This window comes from Tamandua tetradactyla, chromosome 24, assembly GCF_023851605.1.
Source record: "Tamandua tetradactyla isolate mTamTet1 chromosome 24, mTamTet1.pri, whole genome shotgun sequence".
NCBI lineage: Eukaryota > Metazoa > Chordata > Mammalia > Pilosa > Myrmecophagidae > Tamandua > Tamandua tetradactyla.
In genome coordinates, this window is record NC_135350.1 from 10,112,170 (window position 1) to 10,138,775 (window position 26,606).

A 26,606-nucleotide genomic window follows, 5' to 3' on the forward strand; every position below is an offset into this window, starting at 1 on the left:
TTTATTAAATAATAAAAATAAGAATTAAGGTAAAAAAAAGAACACTCAACACATCCCATACCCTTCCCCTGCTCCATTATTTATCTATTTCTTTTTTTTTTCTTACTCATCTGTCCATACAATGGATAAAGGGAGTGTCAGTCACAAAGTTTTCACAGTCACACCATTACCACCTTAAAATCTCCATGGTTATTCAATTATCTTCAAGAATCAAGGCTAATGGACTATGTTAGGCATGGGTTCTTTAAAGGATGCCACAGGAGACAGCAAGTTAAAGCTTAAGGGGTTTATTGCTAGAAAGAAAGAGACAGAGAGCAAAGGTAGAGTAGGCAGTTGGGAGCCAGCAAAACCTGCTAGCAAAAGAAAAAGGAAAAACAGCTCCAACTTTCTTTCTGACAGGCTTGTGGTTTTAAAGGAAAAAGCCCACCAAGAGGGTTGGGGGTGTCGTGTGGGCACAGGCATCCCCGGGAGACAGGCTGGTGCAGATCATGACCTCACACTCAAGGTTATCTGGTCTGGCCTCCGGCAGGTGAGGTGCCAGCGAGTTTGTACTCACTATCTTGCTGTCACATCAGGTCCTGTCGGAAGAGTTGCTGAGGGAGAGAAACTGAAGGGGCCCCCATGCCACAGAATTCATTTTGTATGTCAAGGTTTATTTTCTGATACCTGACAGACTATAGTGCAACAGTTTCAGGTATTTTCCCCTAGCTACTCCAATACCTTCCTACTGAAACGGGGTATTGGTATACTGCAGAAGAATAACTTCCAGAGTGATCTCTCGGCTCTATTTGAAATCTCTCAGACTCTGAAATTCCACGTCTCTTCCCCCTTTTGGTTAAAAACTCCTTCCCAATTCTACAATGTCAGGGCCAGAGTTCATCCCCCGGTTTCATGTCCCATGTTGCCAGGGAGATTTACACCCATGGGAGTCCTGTCCCGTGTCGTGGGGGGAGGGCAGTGAGCTCATAGTCATACCCAAATCAGCTTCATTCACATCTAATTGAAGTCTGATCACTTTCTCAGGGTTTTAACAGATGTTGCATGGGGTGATGCTGGCTTTTGTAGCTGCAGAACTCTAGCTCTGAGTCTCAGGTGTCACACCAATACCCTAAATTCCAGAGAATGACCAGATAATACATAATGAGCTCAGCACCTCAGAATATAGAAATAACAGTTACAACTCTAGAATAGAAGTGACTGCTGTCAGAGCTTATGGTCCAGGAACCTGTACAATTCTCAGAGTTTGCACATTATAGTTAGTCCATGTTAGTGAGGCTTCGTAATATTTGTCTTTTCATTTCTGGCTCATTTCATTCATCACACTGTCCTCAAGGTTCATTCACCTAGTTGGCATTCCTACTTGGAGCCACTCAACAGCCCATAGTATGCGATCATCACAGTTCCCCCTTCCAGTCCTCGGTCATTGTACACTTAGGCCACCTCCATCCATTACAAAATGAGAACACTGCCATCATAAGCACCAATGTGCAAATATCCATCATGTCCCCACTCTCAGTTCCTCCAAGTAGACACCCAACTTCATTGCAGGATCACATGGCATCCTCCCTCCAGCCTCCTGCGGAGCCAGCACACTGCCCTCCAGTGGGGCTGCACCTCCTTACTTCCCCACCAACAGTGCATAGGTACATCTCTCTCTCCACATTTTCTCCAGCACTTGTAGCTCTCTGTTCATTTTTAAACAATTTTATTCATACATCATACAAACCAACCTATGTGAAAAATCGATGTTCCCAGTATAATCACTGAACCATGCCTTCACCACCACAGTCTATATGAGGACATTTCCATTTCTTCCTCAAAGACTCCCATACCACCCTCCCCCATTTTGCCCCCTTTTATTTAGCTTTGGCATATTGCCGTTGTTAACCTGAATGGAAGCAGATTACAATATATGCTTCCATTCAGTGTAATAAGGCAATATGCCCTCCTTTGTACTGATTTTATTTTGTCCCCCATACCATACCATCTTTAACACCTTGCAATGTTGACATTCATTTGTTCTCCTTCGTGCAAAAATACTCCTGTATTTGTATATTTAATCATCATCATTGTCCATTCTAGGCATCACTAGCTAAGCTATACCATCCCAGTCCTTACCCTCTGTCTTTCCTTCTGGTGTTATACATGTGGCACGTGGCAATTTTACAATCTTTAAGTTGGCAGTGTTTTATTGCTGCACAGCAACTACTCAAATATTTATTAGCAAATTGTTATCATGCTCATGAGGCTGTAACTTATACCTTATCCATTTTATTTATTGTTAAAGGAAGTGGAGAATATAAATGGGTAGTGAAAACTTAAAATATTTTGTTCTTCTGTCATACTGTCATATTTTAAATTCCACTAAACTTCCAACTTTTGCAGTGAGCCCAAACTAATTCACTCAGGGCCCTGTTGCAAACTGATTTCCATTTTCTGTTTTTATAAATTATAACTAATGAATTGATTGTGACATTTTTATTTAATGTCTGTTTTTCCTACTGTAATATAAACACCAAGAGGGTAGAGAATGTGTCTTGTGTACCCTTAGTACCTGGCATATTTCCCTGAACACATTAGTTGCTCAAAATATTTGTTGTTAAATATTTATAGACTGAATTTGAGCAACCTTTCTTAGTTGTTTAATCCTATGTATTGCTTGTTCTATGTTCAATAAGTTGGAAAGATTTCTTTTTATTTCAGGGATATCTGAAATATTCAAGGAAGAGAAGATGACTTTTACTGTCTCAAGAATGTCATCAGATTTTCTGAAAATTCTGTGTGTATGTTTATGTCATAGTTCCTGACCAGAAAATTAGTCAGTTCTGGATGCTAATTTAGCTGTCAGCATCAACCAGTGTTTACATCATTCACATCTGTCTTGATGCCTTTCTTTAATTTAAAAGCCAGTACCTTAGTTCTTTCTTAGTGCCTCACTGCCACCCTCTTCTGGGAACACGTATTAGCACAGGCATAGAGACATCACTTTTAACGGGGTGTGTATTTCTACTGATTAAAAAGACACTCTACAGAACACTCACAGAAAATGAAGCACTCTACAGAACAAAAAAAAAGTTTTAATGAGTTTCAAAACATATTAATGCACTAGGGAAATGGAAAGCTTTCGTGAAACATTAAAATAGTGGTGCATATTATTTATCTGATCAATAATCCCTTTGAATTCCATTTCAGTAAAAATCCATTAATCTTTCTGAATTTCATTTTAGAGAAAAAAATTCATTAAGTCACTGTCTCAAAAATCTATGACATTACAATTTAGCAGTGATGAAAATTACCTTCGTACTATCTATGGAGAATCAGTTTGCTAAGCAAATCAATATCATCTATAACATTTCAGGGCATGTTTAAACTGCTTGGAAGGAAAAAAACTATTAAACTATTAGGATATATTAGAATAACAAAAATATAAAGGAGATACTGATAATTCCAAAGAGCATGATCTGTTTATTAAATGCTTTACAGGTTCTTCACTTGCAAATCATACAGTGGTTCTGAGCATGTAGAGTAGAAGATTCTAAGCCTCTGTTCATGCTATTCTCTTGACTCTCATGTCTCACTACCCATCCTACGGTTGACAAACTCTGCTAACTCAGTTTCTCCTCTTGCTGCCTGTCACAGGCTTTCACCATCACCAGTTTGGACCATTAACCCCCAGACCAGTCTCCCAACCATCTGTCTCTTCCCCACTCCCATATTTTATCCTTTACACACTGCCAGGGAGTGTCTTAAAATACAGGACTGTGACTTTGTCTTTTTCCTACTTAAAACTTCCTGCCAGTTTGCTGTTGCCTATAGATGCAATACAAATTCCTGAACTTGGCATGGAGGCCCCAACCTGCCTACTTGGCACTACCTGTCATCCAGTGCAGCTTGTTGTTGTAAACTTGCCCTAGAATAGTGTCCTCCAAAGCTTTACTCTTGACCTCGACCTTGGCACCAAACTCTGTGATACCTCAATGTGTTTAGCTGTCTCCAAAAATATTGTGACACCTGAGGGTGGCTACAGTGTCTCACTCATTCTCTTTACTATCTCCTGCACTTAGCCCTGCAACAGTACACAAGGGACACTCAGTGTAGGTTTGTGAATGAATGAATGCTCTTCTTTCCATTTTTATTTAATGAAATCCTCAGCTCTAAGTCTTGGACTATAATAACTCTCTCTAAATCCTCTCTTGACTCTTGTTTGGCGAATTAATTGCTGCCACAGCATTTTGTCATATTATAATTAGCTGTATATGCCTCTGCTTCCTGTAATGAGTAACAACTTCCAAATCCATGGGCTTCATTAGCAGAAAGTCTTGAGTTTGTATCCTGGCGCTACTACTCTTTCTGCGTTACCTTCAACAAGTTACTCAACCTTTCTGAAACGAAGTTAGTTTCCTCACCTCTAAATGGGGCTAATACCACTTTGCTACAGCAATGATGCAAAGATTAAATAAGAAAGTGAAAACTCATGTCACATATCAGATTTTTATTACATTTTAGATTTATTTCTTTAGCCTTGGGATAGCTAATTTACCCCACTATACTGTATTTACAACATTAAAATATACATTGTAATTTTCCATTCTCATTTGAGGCTCAGAAACATGAGCTACCACTTTTAATTAACATTAAAAAGTGAATATAAAATTGTTTATAAAATGAAGATAGTAACTATGTAAAAAAAAATCATTGAGTTATAATCAGAAGGAAATAAATCAAAGTGGTAGAAGTGTTTGCCTCTCAGTGTTACTTTTTTTATTATTTCCTCCTTTTCATATTTTCTTCAATGACTATATATTGCTACATAATTATGAAAAAAACCACAATTCAAAAGTTTCATATGCAAACACCCAAAATTTGTGTTCATTATATTTCAATCTATTTCTGATTTACAAGAACTTTCTAGTTAAGAAAAAAATATTAAACACAGACAGAAAAGAGAAAAATTAATTTTTTGCTATTACAAGGGAATAGACAGCAAGGAATAATAATCTCTACTCTTTATCTTGCATCGCATCGTAAACTCTGCTGCATGCTTTCTATATGAAGCACCCAGGTAAGAAAATAGGTTAAGTTCACTGTTCTGAACCCCAAACAAAAATGGAAAATTACAATAGAATCGTGACTGACCATCATCTTATATTCAAAACATGGAGGAATGTCAGGACCAGATCATTTCCAAAATGTAGACAGTGGCAAATGCCTGTTGGTCTCCCCTTTCTTAATTAAGGAAAGGGGGATTCAAATCTCTCCCGGACTTTTGAAACAGTTCAACTACTAAAGTAGAGAAACCTCAGTGGTGTAATATCTGATCATTTGGCTATGTAGAAAATAAAGGGACTTCACTGGAAAAACCCCCTTCTAGTTCTTCTCTTTTTTCCTTGGAATTCTGAAATTTCCACTCACATTAAAAAAAAAAATTGATTTATTACTTTGGGGAACTGCCAGAGAGAGGGCTTTTTTTTTTAGGGAGAAAAATTTCTCTAAAATAATTTTTCAACAATAGTCACTACTTTATCATGTGTTAAAATGACAACACATTATATTTCATAGCTATGTATAGTTTTCAAACATCCTGCAACTCTCTCAAGAGATAGTTGTTTATTCTTCTGGAGCTCCTAAACTTCTGGCCTGGCTAAGCAGCTTCCTACTCTTCATTGCCAGTTTAAACCTTGCAGCTGCCCTCTCTGCTTAATCCATCCATCCTTCAGCTAATATCACTTACCTCCCCTCATTACTGTTATCTGCCAACTCCCAGGGCGTTTTAGCTCCTGGAGCACAGTTACTCTTTGCAAACTACTATGGTCCTAATTGCGGAGAGTTCTATTTAAATGTAGCAATCCAATTTAAGACTTTCATCCCTTGAAATCTTTTTTTTCCAAAGATCTTGTCCTTCACTCAACCTCAGACATGTTCTCCCGTGATCATGCAGCCTAGACTTTGCTATTACCAATAACAGCTACTCTTTCATAATCTCAAAGTCATGTATTGCACTCTCTGATCACTACACCCATCCTGTCCCCCACTGGTCACTCAATTCCAACAATCCTAAGATCACACCGGGACTGCTGAACCAGTGGTCAGATCACGTGTTTATGGACCCTCACCCATTTAAGGTTCTCTCCCTGCTCCTTACCCAGTTTAATTTCCATGCTCAAGCATGATAATCACCCACCTGCATATACCCTTGACTTCCTTGTCCCTCTCTTGTTTTAATATTTATGTGGCAAACTCTCATTAAATCTACCTTTTACACTGTCAAGCCGTGCTGAAAAACACATCCACACACATTAAATTCCTGACCATGAACTTCAACCCTATCATTAATGCTGCCAGACAATTAAACACTGTACATCTCTGGTCCTCTCATAGGTGAATATTTCACATTTCTCTCTCTTCCCCCTCTACCTTCATTCTCAGACGGGGCAGCCACAGACTCCCATCCCACCTCCTCCAACCTGCCAGCAGCTGCACTCCACACTCTGCCTTCCCATTTGCTCTGAACCACCTATGCTCTTATCTAAAGCCAATTATTCTCTTCATACACTTGACCACATTCCTCTCTCTACTCAAATACATTGCTACAGCAATTCTCTCTCACACATCATCAAGTTATTGCTTTCCATTACTCATTCCTATCACCTTACGAAAACAACACCCTTTCTTCCATCTTAGAAAAAGTTTCTTGATTATAACTTTTATCATCAGCTATTTCCCGTTGCAGCAATGTTCCTAGAAAGAGTTATTTCTGCTTAAGCCTCCAATCTGTCTCTTCACTGTCTCTCTTAAACTCACTCCAATCAGACTTTTGCCTTACCAGTTTACTGTCTTTGTCAAAGTCACCGATAAATTCCACATTGCTAAATCCAATGGTCAATTCTCACTCCTCATCTTAGTTGACCTACTAGCAGTAGACCTCCCACCTATGCTGCCTTCCAAGATACCCACTTTCTCAGTCTCCTTGACCGGTGCCTCCTCTTTCCCTAGAACTCTCAATGTTGGAGGATTCCAAGGCTCCATCTCTGGCCCTCTTCCCTTCTCCAACTAAATCCATTCGCTTGACGATTTCATTCAGTTCATGGCTTTAAATACTGGTTTTTGGTTGACAATCATCAAATTTCTGTCTCTAGCCCAAACCCCTCTCTTGAACTTTGAATGCATATACTCAACTGTTTGCTTGGTATCTGCACTTGGATTTCCATGTCCTTATTGGACTCCTGATCTGTCTCAGTAAATAATGACTCAACTTTTCTAAGAAAGTGAAATGAGACGCCCACTCTTGGGTGAACTGTGCATCCAGAGGAGGATAGGAACAGCTTGGGTAGCCTGAAGGGCTATGTCTTGTGGAAAGAACTTGGCCAGGTGGGAACTCTGCCTCCTTTCTACCCACTCAGATTTTCACTTTCTGAATGTGCAGCTACAGTCTAAAAAGCCTTTTCCTCTGACAACTGTGACTTGGGGAAATATGTTGAGACACTGTGGGACTTCTGAAATCTGCCTGTTGCATAATAACTAAAGTTTTTCTTTCTTTCAGTATGACTTCTTTTCCCATATACAGTCTCAAACAGCTTGCAAATAAGTTAATAGCAACCTACTGAAGGCTTTAATTAATGTTTCCCAGATTTCCGAGGAGAAATAGAGCAAGAAGTAGTTAATCTTAAAAGTCTCAAAGTCATTTGTTTCATATTATGATGTATTTTTAAGAATCTATATTTTCAGAACTTTTGATTATTGTAAAAGCAAAACAGGGTTATTGTAGAAAATTGGTAAAAAAAAAAAACAAACCCAGAAAATAAAAAGAAAATAAAAATTACTCATGTTCTCACTAAGAAATAAGCACTATAAATATTTTGATATTATTATTTCTATACGTAGCTATCATACTTCCAGTAAAGGTTTAAAACTACAAATTTTCAAAATTTAACTAAGTATTTTTTGTATCTCCATAATTGAGCTGTCTGATTTTTGCCCCTAGATTGATATACTTAGGAGAACTTAGAAATTATTTAGCGAAATAATTTTTTTTACAGGGTGACTACTATACAGATTTTAGAGGAACTGCCTTTTATTCCTTATGTCCTATGGTTAACTTGAGATGGTTTTTGCATGTGTTATCTTATAGGTTTTTTCCAGCCTAGCTTTAGAACTGAATTTCCTCACCACTCTGCCCTTTCCCCACTTCCATCCTAATACAAATCACTAACCCCAGTAGCTGACCCTCATCACTGAGTGTGGTCAACTTTTATCAAAATCTTTCCTAGGAAAATATCCCCCATATCTTGATATAGGGCAGGCATGCTGCAGTTAATAAGAAGATAAAGGAGACAAGCTTGAGCCAGAATCTCCTCTGGAATGATCTGTTCAAGGAAGAAAGGAACTTAACAGACTGACAATGCTGCAGTTACTGGTGGAAAGTGTAGACTGCCACCATGTCATTTTACTCAAAGGAAATGTAACACATTTAAACAGATGCTATTGACATAGTTCTGGTAAATGCAAAGGTGGTTCAACAGAAGAAAATCAACAGACATTTGCACACCAATGTTTATAGCAGCGCTATTTACAATTGCAAAGAGATGGAAACAGCCAAAATGTCCATCAACAGAAGAATGGCTAAACAAACTGTGGTATATACATACGATGGAATATTATGCAGCTTTAAGACAGGATAAACTTATGAAGCATGTAATAACATGGATGGACCTAGAGAACATTATGCTGAGTGAGTCCAGCCAAAAACTAAAGGACAAATACTGTATGGTCCCACTGATGTGAACAGACATTCGAGAATAAACTTGGAATATGTCATTGGTAACAGAGTCCAGCAGGAGGTGGAAACAGGGTAAGATAATGGGTAATTGGAGCTGAAGGGATACAGACTGTGCAACAGGACTAGATACAAAAACTCAAAAATGCACAGCACAATAATACCTAATGGTAAAGTAATCATGTTAAAGCACTGAATGAAGCTGCATCTGAGCTATAGGTTTAGTTTGTTTGTTCGTTTTTGTTTTTTTGTTTTTTTTTTACTATTATTATTACTTTTATTTCTTTTCTCTATATTAACATTCTATATCTTTGTCTGGTGTGTCACTAGTTCTTCTAAACCGATGCAAATGTACTAAGAAACGATGATCATGCATCTATGTGATGATGTTAAGAATTACTGATTGCATATGTAGAATGGTATGATTTCTAAATGTTGGGTTAATTTCTTTTTTTTTCCGTTAATTAATTAAAAAAACGTTTGAAAAAGGAAAAAAAAATCAATAAATATAATATACCATATTAACAAAACAAAGGTAAACAAAACACATGACCATCTTAATCGATGCAGAAAAGGTATCTGACAACACCCAACACCCCTTTTGATAAAAACACTTAGAAAACTAAGACCAGAAGGAAACTTACTCAACATGATAAAGGACATATATGAAAAACCCATATCATATTTAGTGATGAAAGACTGAGCGCTTTCCCTCTAAGTTCAGGAACAAGGCAAGGATGTCTACTATCACCACTGTTATTCAACACTGTATTAGAAGTTCTAGCTACAATGATTAGGCAAGAGGAAGAAATAAAAGGTAGCCATATTGGAAAGGAAGAAGTAAATCTCTCCCTGTTTGCAGATGACATGATATTATGCAGAGAAAATCCTTAAGAATCCACAACCAAACTACTGGAAATAATTCAGCAAAGTGTGGAGTATAAGATCAGCATGCAAGCAAACAGCAGCATTTCTATACACTAGTAATGAGCAATGTGAACAAGAAATCAAGAAAAAATCCCATTCATAATAGCAACTAAAGGAATCAAATATCTACAATTAAAATCTGACAAAGAATACAAAGGACTTGTTCAAGAAAACTACAAAACATTACTGAAAGAAATCAAAGAAGAACTAAATAAATGGACAGACAGTCTATAGTCATGAATTGGAAGACTAAATACTGTTAAGACGTCAATTCTACCAAAGCATTTTACAGATGCAATGCAATCAAAGGACCAACAGCCTTATTACATAGAAATAGAAAAACCAATCATCAAAAATGTATATGGAAGGGCAAGGGGCTCTGAATGGCCAAAATTATTTTGAAAAACAAGAACAAACTTAGAGGAATCACACTTCCTGATCTTAAAATATATTACAAAGCCATAATAATCAAAACAGTATGGTAATGAAACAAATACAGACTTAAGCTAAATAGAATCAAATTGAAAGTTCAGAAAGAAACCCTTATGTTTATGGCCAACTGATTTTTTACCAGGATGCCAAGTTCACTCAATGGGGAAAAAGTAATCTTTTCAGAAAATAGTGCTGGGAAAACTGAGTGTCCATATGTAAAAGAATGAAGGTGGACTCCTACCTCATCCCAAATATACAAATCAATTCAAAATGGATCAAAGACCTAAATATAAGAACCAAAACGGCAACATTCTGTGCTGGTTTGAAATGATGTATGTACCCTAGAGAAGCCAGGTTTTAATCCTAATTCCAGTTTGTAAAGGCAGCCATTTATTCTAATCCTTATTCAGTATTGCATGTTTGAAACTGTAATTAGATCATCTCCCTGGAGATATAATTTAATCAAGAGTGGTTGTTAAGCTGGATTAGGTGGAAGCGTGTCTTCACCCATTTGGGTGGGTCTTCATTAGTTTACTGGAATCCTATAACAGAGGAAACATTTTGGAGAGAGATTCAGAGAGAGTAGAGCAGGATGACATAGCCATGAGAAGCAGAGTCCACCAGCCAGTGACCTTTGAAGATGAAGAAGGAAAATGCCTCTTAGAGAGCTTCATGAAACAGGAAGCCAGGAGAGGAAGGTAGCAAATGATACCGTGTTCGCCACGTGCCCTTCCAGATGAGCGAGAAAACCTGACCGTGTTCACCATATGCCTTTCCAGATGAGAGAGAAACTCTAATTGTGCTTGCCATGTGCCCTTCCACTTGAGAGAGAAACCCTGAACTTCATTGGCCTTCTTGAACCAAGGTATCTTTCCCTGGATGCTTTTGATTGGACATTCCTAAAGACTTGTTTTAATTGGAACATTTTCTCAGCCTTAGAACTGTAAATTAGCAACTTATTAAATTCCCCATTTTAAAAGCCATTCCATTTCTGGTATATTGCATTCTGGCAGCTAGCAAACTAGAACACACTCTTAGAAGAAAACATAGGGAAGAATTTTCAGGACATTATGTTAGGCAATGTTTTCTTAGACTTTACATCCACAGCACAAGCAACAAAAGAAAGAATAGATAAATGAGACCTCATAAATTTTTTAAAGTTTTGTGCCTCAAAAGACTTTATTATGAAAATAATATGACAACTTGCTCAATGGCAGAAAATATTAGGAAACCACATATCCGATAAGGGTTTAATATCTAGAATAGGAAAAGGAATCCTGTAACTCCACAATAAAAAGATAACACATTTAAAAAGTTGACGAAAGACTTGAGTGCATTTTTCCAAAAAAATATACAAACAGTGAAAAAAGCGCATGAAATAGGGACACCCAAATCAACAGACCAAGCCCTTGATCTTGAAGCTTGCTCTTGTGAAGCTTATGAATGTAGTGAAGAAACTTAACCTACCTATAGGTATGCCTAAGAGTCACCTCTGGAGGACTTCTTTTGTTACTCAGATGTAGCCTATCTCTCTCTAAGCTCAACTCTGCAAGTGAAGCCATTGTCTTCCCCTCTATGTGGAAACTGACATCCAAGGATGAAAGTCTCCCTGGAGACATGGGAGATGACCTCCAGGGATGAGCCTAGCCCTAGCACTGTGGGCTCAACAACGTCATTCTGACCAAAAGAGGGAAAAGAAGTGTGACAAATAAGGTATCGAGCTAAGAGAGTTCATATAGAGCCGAGAGGCTACACTGGAGGCCACTCTTACACATGCTTCAGTTAGACATTGCTACCTACCATAACTTGCCAAACCCCAACCAAAACCATTTCTGCCAATCCTAAAGAAAATCTAAGGCATTGTATAAGATTGTGCAAAGGTGCACGCACTAGGGTAACTCTCCAGAAACCTACAATCTTCAGATGGGTGCCTGGACCAGATAAGTCCTGAAATGCAGAGGAGCCAGCCGTTACAAAATATCAACTAGTTTCATCCCTCTATCACATGTGACTGATGGCCCCTTCCAACATGAAAACAGGAATAGGAATAGCCCAAATAATCCTAAAGAGTAGGAGCAAGATCAAAGGTGATGGTGGAGTTATACAGAGAAGGTTGGGTTTAACAAGTGAGTATGAGTGCTGAATCCTTATACTGATATTTCTTTTAGCCTCTAGTACCTTAGAGCAGCTAGAAAGAAAAGCCTAAATTTGTGGAATTGTAAACCATATCAAACTCTGAAGCCTATTTGGTGTGATGTACTTTGAAATTTATTGCTTTTGTGTATATATGACATTAAAGAGGAGGAGGAGTATAATAGAGAAGATAGGATTTAACAAATGCGTATGACTGCTGAATCATTGTATTAATATTTCTGTTGATCTCCAGTGTCTTAGAGCAGCTAGAAAAAAAAAAACAACAAAAAAATCATGGAACTGTAACCCATACCAAACTTAAAAATCTGTTCTATAACTACTTATTAAAATGTACTTGGGAATTTATTGCTTTTATGTATATATGTTACATTTACATTTAAAAAAAGCACATGAAAGGATGTTCAACATCAATAGCTACTAGGGAAATTCCAATCAAAACCACAGTTAGATATCATTTCACACTCACCATCATGGTTACTATTAAAAAAAAACAAACAGAAAATTGCAAGGGTTTGAGAGGATATGCAGAAATAGGCACACTCATTAATTGCTGATGGGAAAGTAAAATGGTGAAGCTGCTGTGGAAGACATTTTGGCAGTTCCTTGGAAAGCTAATTATAGAATTACCATGTGACCCAGTAATCCCACTATTAGGCATATACCCCAAAGAACTGAAAGTAGGGATTTAAAAAAATATTTGCACACCAATGTTCACAGAGACACTAAACACAATTGCCAAAAGATGGAAGCAACCCAAGGTCCATTGATGAATGGCTAAATAAAATGTGATACATGCATACAATGGAATAGAAAGCCATAGAAAGAATGAAGTTCTGATACATGTGACAACATGGATGAACCTTGCAGACACCATGTTGACTGAAATAATCCAGAAAGAAGAAGACATATTCTATGATCACTGATATGAAATAATTAGGTTAAGCAAATTCATGGAGTCTGAAACTAGAATATAGATTCCCAGGGGCCAGAATGGGAGTAAGAAATGGGGAATTAATGTTTATTTTGCACAGAGTTTCAATTTGGGTTTATTGCAGGGTTTTGGAAATGGATGATGGTGGTGATGGTACCACATTGTGCTGGTTTGAAAGGATGTATGCCCCCTAGAAAAGCCATGTTTTAATCAAAATGCCATTTCATAAAAGTAGAATAACCCCTATTCAATACTGTATGCTTAGAACTAGTCAGATCATCCCCCTGGATGATGTGATTTAGTCAAGAGTGGTTGTTAAGCTGGATTAGGTGATGACATGTTTCCACCCATTCAGGTGGGTCTTGATTGGTTTACTGGAGTCCTGTAAAAGAGGAAACATTTTGGAGAATGGGAGATTCAGAGAGAGCAGGACGACATAGCCATAAGAAGCAGAGTCCACCAGCTAGTGACCCTTGGAGATGAGGAAGGAAAATGCCTCCTGGGGAGCTTCATGAAACAGGATGCCAGGAGAAGAAGCTAGCAGATGACGCCATGTTCACCATGTACCCTTCCAGATGAGAGAGAAACCCTGACTGTGTTCGCCATGCGCCTTTCCACTTGAGAGAGAAACCCTGAACTTCATAGGCCTTCTTGAACCAAGGTATCTTTCCCTGGATGCCTTAGATTGGACATTTCTATAGACTTGCTTTAAGTGGGACATGTTCTTGGCCTTAGAACTGTAAACTAGCAACTCATTAAATTCCTCTTTTTAAAAGCCATTCTGTTTCTGGTATATTGCATTTCGGCAGCTAGCAAACTGGAACACACATCATTGTGAACATAATTGACAGCACTGAATTATATATTTGAATTTGGTTAAAAGGGGAAATTTTAGGTTGTAAACATATTACTAGAACAAAAAACTTAAAACAGAGGACTGCACAACACCTACAGTTAATCCTACTGTAAATGATAGATTATAGTTAATGGTACAATTAAAAAATGTTCTTTTCTGAATTATAGCACACGTACCACCCTAATGTCAGGTGTTAATAGCATGGTGGTATATGGGAACTCTGTATTTTATGGATGATTCTTCTGTAAACCTACAACTTCTCTAAAAAACTTTTTTTTAAGAAAGAAATGAATGGGGAAGTGTATAGCATGTAGTAGCTTAATGGAGTCATGTTGATAGCCTAGCATAGCAAAGTGGTAGAAATGATAGATATCACTTATTGGACAAATACTACTATGAATAGTGCCTGACTTATAAAACTGTAGTGTTAGACAAGAGAGTGCACATGAGACTTGTAGCAAAGGAGGTGACACATAGCGTCATTATGCTCATTAATGTAAACATAATATAATCATCATGTTCATTAATATTTAATGAATGCTCCTTGTTACTATTGTAATTATTCAGCATTAGTGAACAGACTGAGAATGTCATTTAGGGCAGGGGAAAGGAGTCTGTGTTCTTGTTTTCTGAGATCCTTAAATACTGCCTGTTCATGAAGTCCCTCCTACTCTGTATCCCCTCACTTCACAGTGGGTCTCCTACTACCAGTTGAGGGCTCTTTCCATTCACCACACACTAGGAGACCTTGTTTTGTCACAAACCAGTCGCATGAATTTGGCCAAGCCACCTTTCCTTGCTAGGCCTCCATTTCCTCATCTCTAAATTTAGGCTGTGCTGGTTTGAAACTGTTTGGTACCCCAGAAAAGCCATGCTCTTTTAATCTCAATCCAATCTTGTAGGGGCTAACCTACTGTTTGGGTGGGACCTTTAAATTAGAGTGTTTCCAAGGAGTTGTGGTCCCGCCTACTCAAATGGGTCTTAATTAGTTTACTGGAGTCCTTAAAGGAGCTCTCAGAGAGAGAAAGAGCTCAGAGTCAATGCAGAGAGCAGATGCCTAGACACAGACATTTGGAAATGCCTGAAGAGCTGACATAAAAAGCCACTAGAGTCAGAAGCAGAAAGTAATGCAAGCTAGGACCAAAGGACCAGGAGATGCCAGCCATATGCCTTCCCAGCTGACAGAGAAACCCCAGATGTGACTGGCCTTCCTTGAATGAATGTATCATCTTGTTGATGCCTTAATTTGGACATATTCAATGGCCTTTAACTTAATAAATAAATCTCCATTGTAAAAGCCAATCCATTTCTGGAAATTATATTCCAGCAGCTTTAGCAACCAGAAACAGGGGCTTTTGCTAAGATCTCTGTGATAGACTGAATTATGTTCACCAACAACAGACTTGCTATTAATCTATGTTACTATGGTGTGAACCCATCTGTAAATAGACTCTTTGAAGATGTATTATCAGTTAAAGTGTGGGCTCATTTGTGAATAGAGTTTTCTAAGGTCTTTTTTGGGTTTGGTCCAACTGACTATTACTGGAGGCCTTAACAAGAGGAGGCAGAAACTAGCAGAAGCCACATGAGCTGACACATGACAGGGAGATAGAGCGATGATAAATAGATAGATAAGTGATAGATAGAAAGGTAGGTAGATAGATAGATAGATAGACCCTTGTGTTGAGAAGCAGAAAAACAAGCCAAAGAACCTCAAGGATTGTGGCAAGCCAGCACCAGAATGATACAGACTTTGAAGAGAAAGCATGATCTTGCTGACGCTGCCTTGATTTTGAACTCCTAGCCTCCTTGAGCTAATGTGTTCCTTTTATTAAGCCAACCAGCAGGTGATTTGTCATAACAACCTGGCAAACTAAGACAATCTCTAAATTCCCTCTCCAGCGCTAGGATCAGTGTCAGCCTCATCTGCTAAAGTAGGAGCTACAGAGACTCAAATGGACTTAATAACAACTTGCATTTATTATTGTGTGCAAAGTACTAAAAGGCCCTAATGTATTAGCTCATTTAATCTTCATAAAAACCCTAAAGAGTAATTATTATTATTATTCTCAGGGCTCTGAATGAGAAAAGTGAGGCCCATGCAATTAGGTAACTCAGTAATGGTCACACAGCAAGGAAGGGGCAAAACTGAATGCTAACACAGGCAGTCAATTCATCATATGAAAAGGATTGGTACCGATGGATCTGACTCTCACTTGATAAAGACAGCCTAGAAGAAATGTCAAGATTTTGAACACAAGGTAAAAGTCTTCTTTTTAATAACCTGGTAGCATACGCAAACACTTGACCATGCTATACACAAGTTGTTTTAAAATGGGTGCCTACTGATACAGAAAATATGCCATTCTTGTTAGAACCTTTAAATATATTTAAATGGATCCAAAATTTATGTTCTTTTATAAAGTGATAACAATTCAGAGGAGGCATTTAACGGAGTTCTAAACCTCCCAGGTGTCACAACCCTCCACTTTCTCTAGTTGATTAGATATCATTACTTATTCATGAAAAATTAAATTTCAAGTATTGTGTTGATGAACTGGGAAAGTTTTATACGTTTTTTTCTATTTAATTCTTGGGCAAGTGATTTCTTTTCTTGCAGTGGCAAGTCTCATTTAAAGAAAAGAAATAAAGTGAACAGTAGAGAGCAATGAATTTTTATTTATTTAGAAAATCTATATTGATGACCTATAATGTGCCATGTGTTTGGCTAGGACCTGGAAATTCAGAGATCAAAGATACAGTCTTGAGCCTCAAAAAAAGCTACTCGTGGATAAAGACAAACAACAAATAATCCCAATTCACTGCAGTAATTTCTGGGGTAGAGGAATTCGCTGAGTCCTAAGAAATATCTAATCCGGCAGGGCAGAGTGGATGGGTGGTAGAGAGCAGAGAGAAAAGTAAGCAAAGAAGTAGGGGAGGGTCTTTTAAACAGGGAAAACAGTAGCAGTGATAACATGCATGGTATGTTTAGGGAAGAATAAATAGTTCTGGATAGATGTTTAGATTCTGCCTGGGGTATGGATGAAAGATAAAAGACCTGGCTGGATAAATAAGCAGGTGTCAGATTATGAAGGCTATTAAAATACATGTGAGGATGACCTCCTGTAAACTGATATAAACATCACCCTGCAGGCAGACTAGAGACGGAGGAGATGAGGATATGGTGAGAGATGTTGAGGGTCTCAATAAAGCGATAATAGATAGAGATGGGGTGGATTCAAAGGACATTTAGGGAATGGAATCACTGTGGCTTCAAAATTGATCGGGTATTGTTGGTAAAGAATAAAAGAGTCTAGGTGACCCTCAGCATGATCCTCAAGTTTTGGCTGGAGCAACTAGGTGGACTTTAATGTCAGGTATCAATATGAAAAACACTAGAGAAATATTTGGTGAGGTGGGAACTGCTGAGTCCAGTTTTGAAATGTTAGGTGTGAGATGGCTGTGGGATGCAGAACACACATGTTTAATAGGCATTTGGATATAGGAATCAAGAACTCAGGGGAAAAGCCACAGAGTCACAGTATGCAAAGCATCAAACGGAAGTGCTCCTGAGGACCCTACGGACGTCCAGACAACATGGGAAACCACATGGCTACGTGAAGTCAACACCCCCTTGGCAGGCTTTTCTGGGAATCTATGAAAAGCTATCTCTCCAATATAACATATTCACTTATAAATCCCATAATCATCGTTCTCCTACGTCTTTTACTTGAACTTATAATTTTTAGCTTACTTGTTAAGTTTCTTTCTGCGGGTGAAGCCTGAAACCTAGAAGGTGGGTGGTCAGCTCTCCCTCTCCAGTTCTTCTGACCTGCCCTGGAAAACCAACAGAAAGATGAGGATGGACTGGCCCCACCCAGAAAGCAAAAAGTATCTTCAACAGCAAGCAAAATAATTCCATTCCTCCAACCCATAATATATACATCCCTCCTAAGGTTGAAGCCGCCAGGATGGTCATCATCCAAAATCCCTCAAGATCGAGGAATGAACAAAAACAAGGAGCAAATGTAACTGCTGACTACAGTGGAAATGTTGCTATTGCAGTTATCTTGTGTTAACTGAATAATCTGTAACATTGCTATAAAAAGAAGCAATTACTTTTTATTCTAAAAAATAATAATTAATATTTTTATTTTTTAAATGCACCCCAAGAAGACCCCAAGGAGAGTTAGATGGATGAGCTGCTTTACTTTCTCCAAGTAAAGAAGCTGGAGTCTTCTCCATGGCACAGAATTGATGAGGTAAGGATATTTATTTCTGGCCACTCCAGAGTAACCTGGCAAGCCGTGCCCTTAGAAGCTGAGACCTAGTTCCTGGTACCGGCCTCTAGTCTCTCTTGCCCCTTGGGGAGGTGGAAACTGCAGTGGCAGGGAATCGAGGCTCAAGGGCATCAAACTTTTCTTTGATAAAAGTAACTGGAACATTTGGAAGTGCCCATTAAACCTGATTCATGAATATTTCAGAAGAAATGCTATTCACTTACAGTTTATCACCTTTCACGAAAACCATACAGGGTGTGATTTAGGGAAGAAGATTTTTTAGGTAATGGTATAGCTATATTGAAAAATGATGACCTGCAGCCTCTACCCTTCATCTTTAATTAGAGGTTAAGTAATTGTGAAAAAGTTATCAAACAAAACATAATGATTCAACTCAACAACAAAAAGACAGCCAACCCAATTACAAAATGGGAAAAAGACTTGAACAGACACCTCTCAGAAGAGGAAATACAAATGGCCAAAAGGCACATGAAGAGATGCTCAATGTCCCTGGCCATTAGAGAAATGCAAATCAAAACCACAATGAGATATCATCTCACACCCACCAGAATGGCCATCATCAACAAAACAAAAAATGACAAGTGCTGGAGAGGATGTGGAGAAAGAGGCACACTTATCCACTGTTGGTGGGAATGTCAAATGGTGCAACCACTGTGGAAGGCAGTTTGGCAGTTCCTCAAAAAGCTGAATATAGAATTGCCATACGACCCAGCAATACTATTGCTAGGTATCTACTCAGAGGACTTAAGGGCAAAGACACAAACGGACATTTGCACACCAATGTTTATAGCAGCGCTATTTACAATTGCAAAGAGATGGAAACAGCCAAAATGTCCATCAACAGACGAGTGGCTAAACAAACTGTGGTATATACATACGATGGAATATTATGCAGCTTTAAGACAGAATAAACTTATGAAGCATGTAATAACATGGATGGACCTAGAGAACATTATGCTGAGTGAGACTAGCCAAAAACTAAAGGACAAATACTGTATGGTCCCACTGATGTGAACCGACATTAGAGAATAAACTTGGAATATGTCATTGGTAACAGAGACCATCAGGAGTTAGAAACAGGGTAAGATAATGGGTGATTGGAGCTGAAGGGATACAGACTGTGCAACAGGACTGGATACAAAAACTCAAAAATGGACAGCACAATACTACCTAATTGTAATGTAATTATGTTAAAACACTGAATGAAGCTGCATCTGAGCTATAGTTCTTTTTTTGTTTTTATTTTTATATATTTTTTGTATTTTTTTTTATTTTTTCTCTATATTATCATTTTATTTCTTTTTCTGTTGTCTTGCTATTTCTTTTTCTAAATCGATGCAAATGTACTAAGAAATGATCATACATCTATATGATGATATTAAGAATTACTGATTGCATATGTAGAATGGAATGATTTCTAAATGTTGTGTTAGTTAATTTTTTTTAATTAATTAAAAAAAATAAAAAAATTAGAAAAAACATAATGAGGTGGCAAAATTTTATATGGAAAAGAAAGGAAATTATGTATGGGAAAGTCTTCTTTTGGCAATTTTGTAGACTTTTGGGGGTGCTTATTATGCACCAATGGAGAATGGCCTAACAGAAACTAGAAGTGCTGTGGTTAGGATTCTGACCAGGGCTTCCTGGGAGAGCTAAAGACACAATGCACTTTGAGGTCTGATAGGAATATGTACAAAGGTATGTTAAACTGAACGCAAGTATAATAACGTGCAGACATAACTTCATAAGCCCAAGTTATGTGAATCCATAAAAATAAGAGACTAGTTGAGGCTATTAGTACACATCAAGTAAAGTTTCCATTCCCCCTTCTTCCTTTTTTACTTTTCTTCAAAATTAAAGAATAAGGAGACTGCAGTAAAAGCTATGGTTGATATAGAAGCAGTCAACACAAGTAAAACCAAATAATGGCGTTTCAGTTGGAACATATTTCCTCTCATGTCCTCTGACTCTCTCTGTTTCCTAGTTCTGAGTTTCTGAAATAATGACAACAGGACTTCCTTAGAAGGCAGAATCTTAGAGCTGACTGTGCCTTGACAGACTGTAAAGACCAAACATCTCACTTTACAGACATGGAAACTGAGGCTCAGAGGAGCTGATTTACCCAGTTCATCAGCTGGTTAGCAGCCGTCTGTCAGACTGAAACATAGCACGCTTGCCTGGGGTTGTTTTTCTGATAGTAAGAAGTGGCTGTGAGTCATCTGCATTCCCTTCCCAGGTCTCCAACTAACTAGGCACCTATGGCGACAGCTTTTGTTCTTTCTTTGTTTACGTTTGTTTTTAGCAAGAAACATAAATTCCAAAGAAATGAGCTCATGTGAAGGATTTATTCCAGAAAGTAATGTTCAAGATAGGTAAAGATTAGAATATTGGATATATGGCTTGTATATGCAGTTTTTTTTTCTGTAATGATCTACATAAGCATAAAATGGTTATGAAGGGTCCACTTGAGAGAAGAGAATGAAGTGGCAAGACTGAGGAGATGAGTGAGAATTTTGTTACATTCGTAGTTTTTTTTAATGAGTATGTATTACTTCTACTATTTATTTTTAAAAATTTAAAATTGTTTTAAAAAGAGAAATGTTTACTTATGGAGTGCGTTCATATATTTTAGAAACATTTTTAATAAGAAGAGCAAAAGAAGAAAGTGAAAGAAATAGAGTTCAAAATAAGTAGAAAATTCTACTTTATAGGCATTTAGATTAAAATTAGATCCTTTCTTCTTTTCAAATACTTATTTTATGTCAGTTGAAGAGAAAATAAATACATATCTTCCAAAGACTGCATAGTTTTATTTACTATTTAGAAGCGTAGTTTTATTTAATGCATTATATTAGTTTTCTCATAAAAGTAACATCAAAATATTATACGGTAATATAAAAAACCAATATAGGATTATATTACATGAAAATAAGAAAAGAAAAAGAAACAATCCACCACCATAAGACAACCATCACTTTTAGAATATTGGTGAATTTATTTCTTTCCTCTTTCAGGAATTGAACCCGGGTCTCCAGCACAGCAGGCAAGAACTCTGCCACTGACCCACCATTGCCCGCTCGTGAATTTATTGCTATACCTTTTTACATTTCTATTTATTTTAAATAGTTGTAAACATAATCCTTCATTGATCCTGAAATCTGTTTTTCACCTAGAATTTTTTGTATTAGTTCTCTTCATTCTACTGTGGCTATGCAAATACTATAATTGGTCTAACCTTTCCCCTTTCTTAGAATGATAAATACTTTTATGATGAACATCTTTGTGAAATTTCTCCACATCCCTACGATGAATTCTCAGAAATGGAAATCCTGAGTCAGACCGCTTTTATGACCCTTGCACATTATGGTACAGATAATGGCCCTTGCCCTAGATAGCATTTAAGTCCTCCTTCCCCCACCGTCCCAGCTCAGAGACATCTGTGCTTCTATAAAACAGGCAGAATGGAGCTCTTACACCCACTCTGGGACAATTCACCCTTTCTGTGACTCACATTAAAAAAAAATTTAATTATTTTCTGGATGCCTTCAATTTTGTGATCGTTCATGAGGAAATGTGAAGCATTTCAGGTCTGAGAAAAAATTGACAGAGTATTTATCTCTGAAATATCTTAACGCATATAATTAGGAAATTCAACAGAAGATAATATCAACTGAGCACTGTGACCCAGGACAGGTAAGTTCAAAGCCATGTCAGAAAATATCCACTTTTCAAATGCATTAGGGCAGCATATCCTAAGCTTTAATCATTTAATGCTGCCTTCACAATTTTTTTGCCATATCTGTACATTGTTTGATATTGTAATTTAATCTTTTCCTTAAAATTAATGGTAAATTGGCCTCATTGATTTTACTTAGCATCTTCCTAAGCAAAAGTATACAGGAAATCATAGGTTTCATAGGCTAATCATATATTTCATTAATATTAAAATAGGCACACAATTTAAATTTTCAAAGTTGGGACATGTGCCCCTAAAATCAATGAAGCATACAAACCAGACTTTGCTAAAATTGTATTAAGATGTAACTGATATTTAAGCTATGATCAATTTTTCTGTCTTTCAAATGTGGAAGAGTGATTGACCGCTCCACATAATATTCTTACTTTTAAATCTCATTCCCACAAAGTGAATCACAACATCCTACAAATGAATGTCACTGTTGATAATAAGTAACTAAGGCACCCCCACATCGAGAGGCAACAAATTCAGCAATGAAAATATGAAATGAGTTGATACCAAAAGTTGGAATGCACATTTCTGTCGTTCTTCAAGCAATAGACACTTAAGATTTGAGGAAGGAAAAGCATTTATAATGAAACTTTGTTGGCCGAAAGGTGTCATTCTCTGAAACTGATTAAGGGACATTAAAAACAGTACCATGTGCTGTGTTCAGGGTGAAGGGCTCAGTTAAATTCTTTTGGAATGGGAGGAGCCATGGAATTCCAGAAACATCTTAAAATGCACACATCTTAAGGAAAACCCCCACACCTAGACCACATGGCGCTTATTCTCAGGATTGGGGAAACACTGTTACAGCTTACGTGTCAAGCATGCTCATCCCATAGCATTATTTAAAAAAATTTTTTTTCATAGTGTTATTTTATACACATTTTTATTATGTCCACTGTGATTTACATATGGCTTTTCTTAAACATTTTCAATGCATTTAAAATTTTAAAATTAGATATTGGCTTCATATTCATGTAGAGGATGTTATAAAAATCTGATGTTTGGGGGAAGAATTTGGAGGATTCGTGTGAGGTTCAAAAGATTTCTGAAGTGGAGAGTAAGTTATCTTTAGGATAAATTATTTTACTTTTTTTGAGGTTTCAGAAGGACAGGATTGCGAAAGAGGGGTGAGAAGAGAGATGTCAATTATTTTGGTAGTAGACATAAAGACAAGACTTGGCAATTGCTTGGTTCTGGAGTGTCTCCCAAGTGGTAAATTAGCTTACTACACCCACCCTTACCCACAATCACACACATACACACAGCATACAAACCTGTAATTTGCTGTCACACCACCTGACTTGGTTACACACAATCCTGTGGTACAATTAATAATACAATCACATTCGAGGCAGAGGAGGAGAGAGGAGAAATGAGAGTGGAGACAACAGTGATCAAATGTCAGGAATTTAATACATCCTAACAGTGAGGTATCAGCCACTGAAAAGTTTTTAAATTGTGGCTTTCCAAAGTAATCTAGAACCCTGATTTCAAATACTTTTTTTTTTTAATGAAAGGACTCTTCAGAATAGAGATGCAAAGAAATTTAACTCCTTTAGATGCTTTTGCTGTTCATAATGTCTTCTTTCCCCTCAGATTTCCCGTCTGTCCTTCCCTCTGTTCTGGAGCCTTATCTCTGTTTCCTGGCAAAATTATTGGTGCCATCATAAAAGCGATAGTTTCTAGCATCACTACCTATGTATTCCAGGCAAAAGTCCCAGGGTTGATTTTTCAAATAAATACTTCTAACTCCTTTAATGCTTCAAGCAAACATCTCGATTCAGTTCCAAATAATGCCAGCTGTTCACCACAGCAATTCTCGCAAGCTCTGTGACATAAAGGCTTTTTGAACCTTATATCTAAAAAGGTTCAATTTTCTCCTTGTCATGTTAATTAAAGTTTCCTATTGTAGACCTCCCCTTCCCAGAGCGCTTTCTGTGGTGTTTTTATAAGTGCAAGTGTTCTTAGAGCTCTAGTTATTCAAATGTAGAGACGACCAAGAGATGGAAACAGGGTCACATTTCTACAGTAATTCACAATTAAAAAAAAATACATCCTCATACATTAAAATCATCTTTTGTAGTCACAATTCAGTGAAATTTGTCATTTAAAGGCGGATACTCACCTTTATCTCGAAGAAGAGGAAAAACACGTTAAGATCAATCAATCTAACACTTAAAAAATGTTAATGCTGGCACAACTTCCCTAAAATATATTATTTCTCATAAACAGCCTCAGTTTCAGGAAGTAGGAATCTGAAAGAAAACAAAGTTCGTCGCTGCCTCAGAATATGATTGTGTAACTCAACTCCGGGGCTTTCAGCAGTTTTGCACTTAAGACACGCCCTTGCAGAAATTGCTTCAGTGAAAAGTATTCTGGGAGTTGTATTACTACAGAAAATATCTTTGCTAATGAAAGTGCAAGAAGACTCCGTATTTCCACTGTCACAGGGAGAGTCTCCTGAGAGCCAAGCAAAAAGCATGCCAGTAAGAAACAATGAACGTGGCAGAACTTCATATTACCCAAAGACAAACTCATGGGAAGGCTCCACCAGCATCCCAAGAACTACAGTACCAAGTGAACTTGCTGTAACAGAGATACATTTATCACCAGGTTTATTTGAATTGAAAAATTAAGTTAGAACTTTAATAGATTGGGGTGATTAGTTTGACAGTGAGGACTGTCTAGTCGGGCTACATGGTAGACATTTTCCTTAAATTGAATAATCTAAATCTGCAGCTCCACATTTTGACCAAAAAAAAAAAAAAAAAATGTCAATAGTACCTGAAAATATTTTTTAAATGTTTATGAAAATATATTTTACTGGAGAAGTGACTGAAGTTACTCTTTTTATTTTTTCAAACTTTACTGAGTCTATTGTGTTAAAGAAGTTTCCTCTAGCTAAAAGAATAACAGCTTTCATTCATAGTAATTTAATGAGCTTTGGTAAAATCTTGTTGGTATAGTTTTCAGGAACTGAAGAGATGAATGACTCCGGTAACCGTGTAACAAATCCTTCGGCAAGTCGGATGGCTTCCAGTTCTTTGCTTCACAACAAAATAAAAGAAGGAAATAATCAAATGCCACTTGTTAGATCACCTAAAAATTTTTATGATAGATCACTGTGTGATTCTTAGTATGTGATCTTAGAAGAAATTCAAATAAACAAATAGCACTACTATAATAAAACTCTAATTTCTCTACTTATTTATTTATGCAAACACAGTTTCTCCCCACTTCTACAAATATTTTTTACATAGAATTTTTGTGAAATACGGTTTTATTTTAGCTATAAGTTAATTCATTCATGAACTAATTTTTTAAAACCACTTACGTCTTTTTGAGAAATCAATTTTCAATATAGCTTTATTCTTGTTAATAGTTATTCATCAAAACATAACATTTACTTTGCTTTTTAATCAATTGTAAACTAGTCACAACTGCACTGTAAAATTCAATCATAAAAAGTTGAACATTTAGAGTCTCTGGTCAGAGGAAATTATAAAATATTTGATTTCAATATGTACTTATTTTTGTTCTATTTTTGCTTGAAATATAAAACTTTCAAGCATAAAACTATTTTACACTGGGAGAAAATTTTATGGAAGAAGTGGAATGGAAATAAAAGTATAAGGCAATAAAGGAATAATATAAGATGTTGAATTGTTAAAGAACTTATATATACATTTAAATGGATGAGAGGGAAATCAAATTAGTAGAATATATAATTTTCATTGGATCAATTTAAAAGAGTAATGTAAGAATTTTGTTTATTAGACATCAGAACTTTAATCCTTTGCAATTATTTAAAGTTATGGTAAAAAAATGAATATTGGGGGGGTGCAAAGGGAGTTCAGTGGTTGAATTCTCGCCTGCCATGCGGGAGACCTGGGTTCGATTCCCGGTCCACGCACTTTCCAAAAAAACAAACAAAAATTCAACAACTGGTGCTGCAATAAAGGGATACTCACATGGAAAAACAATGAAATTAATAATTTCATTTTGTATGCGGTGACCCCACCATACAGCATACAACAAAAAAAATGAGTGTCAACTTTAAACTATGTAAGGAGATTACTGTTTTGCAAAATTCCATTTGGGAGTAGATGAGCAAAAATGTTACATGTTCAATGTTTTGACGGAGGGGCTGAACACTGGAGAGCCAAAAAGAGGGCACTGAAGAATTGGGATTGGAGAGAGAGAGAGAAAAGGGTGCAGATACAACAGGACGTGTCTTAGCTTGCCAGAGTTGCTATGACAAATACCACAGGACAGGTTGGCCTAGACAATAGAAAGTTAATGTCTCATGATTTTAAAAGCTAGAAGTTCAAAATCAAGATGTCAGCAAGGCTAAGCTTTCTCTATGAGCTGGTAGTCTTCTGATGGCTGGCAGCCCTCCATCACATGGTGATCCTTCTCTTCTCTTTGGCTTCTTGTGACTTCTGGCTTCTTCCTGTGGCTTCTCTAGCTTCCTCGCTTTATAG

General features: G+C 37.2%; 1 protein-coding gene across 6 annotated transcripts in view; it reads right to left on the minus strand.

The window, feature by feature from the left end:
• Positions 1-24,459, minus strand: part of ALPK1 (alpha kinase 1) — a 147,686-nt gene extending 123,227 nt beyond the window's left edge. For 2 of the 6 annotated variants that reach the window (XM_077142532.1, XM_077142531.1), the window contains exons 1-2: positions 24,248-24,457; positions 17,828-17,910 (exon numbers count right to left, since the gene is read on the minus strand). The gene's annotated coding sequence lies outside the window, so the exon portion shown is untranslated. Of the gene's footprint in view, positions 1-17,827; positions 17,911-24,247 lie in introns of all 6 variants that reach the window. The other 4 variants (XM_077142530.1, XM_077142529.1, XM_077142528.1 and 1 more) reach the window with 3 other exon arrangements.
• Positions 24,460-26,606: the final 2,147 nt, after the last annotated feature.